The sequence below is a fragment of the Puma concolor genome, chromosome A2 (assembly GCF_028749965.1).
Source record: "Puma concolor isolate L17-30 chromosome A2, mPumCon1.1.hap2, whole genome shotgun sequence".
In the NCBI taxonomy this organism is placed as follows: domain Eukaryota; kingdom Metazoa; phylum Chordata; class Mammalia; order Carnivora; family Felidae; genus Puma; species Puma concolor.
In genome coordinates this window covers 138,170,312-138,173,658 of record NC_141668.1, presented here as the reverse complement: position 1 = coordinate 138,173,658, position 3,347 = coordinate 138,170,312, and the positions used below count along the sequence as shown (strand labels likewise).

The 3,347-nt window shown below is 45.3% G+C and overlaps 1 pseudogene; it reads left to right on the top strand.

Moving 5' to 3' along the window:
- The first annotated feature begins 2,506 nt into the window (after nucleotides 1-2,506).
- On the top strand, nucleotides 2,507-3,120 carry LOC112852498 (V-type proton ATPase subunit F pseudogene; annotated as a pseudogene).
- The last annotated feature ends 227 nt before the right edge of the window (nucleotides 3,121-3,347 follow it).

The following is a 3,347-nucleotide window of genomic DNA, read 5'->3' as shown; positions in this document are numbered from 1 at the left end:
GGGGAGACATGCACAATAGAGAGTTTTGTCACCCAACCTTGTCTAGTGAATTTATCTTGAGACTCAGGGAAGAGAGGAGACAACTCAGAGCCCAAGAAGTTCCTGAAAGAGCTTCTAAGACTCTGTACACCAGCAGGATACTTTGGGACCCAGGGACCAGGTTCATGAGTGTAGGGACTTTTCCCCATTGACTGATGCTGGAATGTGGGACAGCATAGGGGCGGGGGTGCTGAGGGACACGAGCCCATTGTTGGCAGAGTGGTCAATGTTCACTAAGGGCGCTGGGGAGGAAGCAGGGTCTGAAAGCCATCCTCACACAGCTGATGGCAGTGGCTTCCATGAGGAGACCAGGGTACAAAAACATACCGTGACATGGTGAGTCAAGTCCTGCCTTAGAAGGTCAGAGTCAACATGACCTGGGAGTGAAACTGAGCCACAGGCTGGCAAACTCGGGTACCATGTACCTACTGCCCTGCCTCAGAGGCCCTATACAAACCCACACCTTTTTACTTTTTTGCCTTCTAGGGAATTCTAGGCCTGACAGGTATCAGTAGCTTTGACCCTAACAAAGAAAAGGAAGACAGAAACATCCATGACCTTTTAAATCCTCAAATCCTCATTTTTCTGCCCAGCCTGGTGTTTCTCATTACCATTTTACAGACTGGAAGGAAATAGATTTTGTGCCATGTAAATTATTTTGAGTTTATGGTCTCTGGCTGGAAAGCCAGGGTTGATTCCTCAGAGGATGTTTTATGCCAGCCCATTAGCGTGAGCTTCTTATTGACGAACCAATAAAGCATGACCTGCCTGAGCCTGGTAATGGAATCTCCCAACTCATAATTAATATTCAGGTAAAGTGCCGCCACATTAATCCACTTTCCCTCCCATGGTAATTGGTGTTTAATTTCTATTTTATTAACCAGGATTGGTAAATCTTGGGAAGTTCTGGTTCCAGGCATTTACTGTAAGAGGCTTCTATGTTCTTCACAGATACTTTCTGGTACACACAGAAGCCTGTAATGCCTTAACTTGTGGTGTACATTAAACTTTAAGAAGCCCTTCTACAATCTCACTTGGGCCCCATGCCAATTCTGGACGGTAGAGTGAGGTAGAGATCACAAAGCCCCATTTTAATGCATGAGGAAACTGAGGTTCGAGAATGGTCCTAAATGGCAAAAAAAAAAGAATCTTGATTCTCTCAGCTCTATACAAGTCCTGTGCTGCATTTATAAAGTTTTAATAATGAAACTTATAAGCTGGCTTTATTGACTTGATTTATCAAATCAGTTCTGTCTTCCATTTCTCCGGGTATAATACTTCAGAAGCTAATGCTTGGAGCTAAAACGCTGTCAGGATGACTGATGTATTCAGTTAAAATAAAATAAAGTTCTGCCCCAGCAAAACAATTTTAAAAATCAGATACAAATGTTTAAGGAGATGCGTTTATTTCCCAAAACACTTGGCCTCTCCTCCCCTCCAATGCCGTACAATGGATTCTCCTACATGCACAATAATCTGTGACAAACTTGAATTGGCATATTGGGTTAATAAACTGTTATGAAAATCAATAGTAATTAAAGGGAACACTTGACTGACAAAGTTGAGAAAACTGAATGTATTTGTGAGCTCTTAATTTTCTTTTCCCCTTTAATTGTTCCCTCTGGCTGTCATGGCTTTCAGTTGTTTGCTATCCAAATACCAAAAAAACTGAGCTAGCCTGGGTATTACTGGGTAATTTCAATTACTAAAAGCACGAATTGGTATTCCACTGGAAAAAAAATTTTTTTTAATTTATTTTTGAGAGAGACAGAGTGCAAGCAGGGGAGGGGCAAAGAGAGAGGCAGAATCTGAAGCAGGATCCTGGCTCTGAGCTGTCAGCACAGAGCCTGACGCGGGGCTCAAATGCACGCCCCGTGAGATCATGACCTGAGCTGAAATCGGATGCTGAGCCGACTGAGCCATCCAGCCGCCCCTGATATTCCACTTTTTAAAAGAACTTCTCTAATCTCGAACTTACGCCTTTAAACTCTGTCAGTGTGCACTATGATTGATGGTTACATGGAAAATGGTGATGAGCTCCTTTCCTGTGGAATTAGTATAAATGGATTGAGCTTGTAGGAGGTACCAACTTTAGTTACTTGACAGTTTCCTAATTGTGGATTCCTAATTACTCAAAGAATCTTTCTTATCTCTTCTATCTTCCCCATCCTGACTCCTATGGGGAGTGTGATACAGAAATGGTGAGACACAGAACCAAGATACGTAATGGAAAACCCACCAGAAAATTTCCTTTCACTACTAACAGTTCTAGGACTATGACATCATAGGTCCAGTGAGGTGTAGATACTTTGATTAGAAGTTAGGGAATTTAGGTAAACCGCCAAGAAAAACGCAGCTCTAAATCCGTGCCTGGTCTTCAATGAGCATTTTCGTTTGCCTAAATCATCTGGAAAACTGACAGGATATTTTTTCATTCATTTCCATCCACCTATGGAAAACATACTCCATGTCTCCTATATGCATCTGGGCAATCCGGTCGGTCTTGATGATGCAGAGACACGTGATCCCTGACCTCAAGACCTTTAGTCATCTACCTACTCCTCAAGACATTTCATCAACCAACAGAAACCCACCCACCTTAAAAGGACGATGGAACAGAGAGGCTGTAGCAGCTGAGCTCTACCCACCTTCGAGTGCGGCAAGTAGGAGGAAGCTAATTGCAGTGAGTGGCGAGGAGGACATGGTGATTGGCCTCCTGCTGGGCGGCACAGAGGAGCTTAACAAGAGCCATCATCCTAATTCCCTGGTGGTGGAGAAGGACACAAGCATCAGTGAGATCAAAGACGCTTGCCAGCAGTTTCTAACTGGGATGACAACATGGCCTCATGTTCATCCACCAGTACCTCCCAGAGATGGTGTGGTAATGTGCTGGACACCTGCCAGTGCATCATTCCAGCTGTAATGGGCATCCTGTCCGAGGGGCACCCCCATGACACTGCCGAGGACTCCATGCTCTGCAGGGCCAGGGGCATGTTCACAGCCAAAGACCTGTGCGAGGGCCCTGCCCACAGCGACGCAGCCTCTCCTCAGGCTTACCATCAGCCCTTCTCTAAGTGTTGAGCCTCAGATTTCCACTTCCCTGCCCCTTCCCCCTCCATCGAGAGGCTAGGTGCGGTGCCACCAGGTTGCTGGGGCCCTGCCGTTCAAGTCAAGGCTGGTTAGGGAACAGGAAGCCTGAGTGTCTTGTCTCCACTACCTTTCCTGTGCTGTTACACAGGTCATTGTTGATGTTGAATTAAAGTAACGTTCTTGTTTCTCTCCCCTCACACACAAAAAAGGGGGGGAGC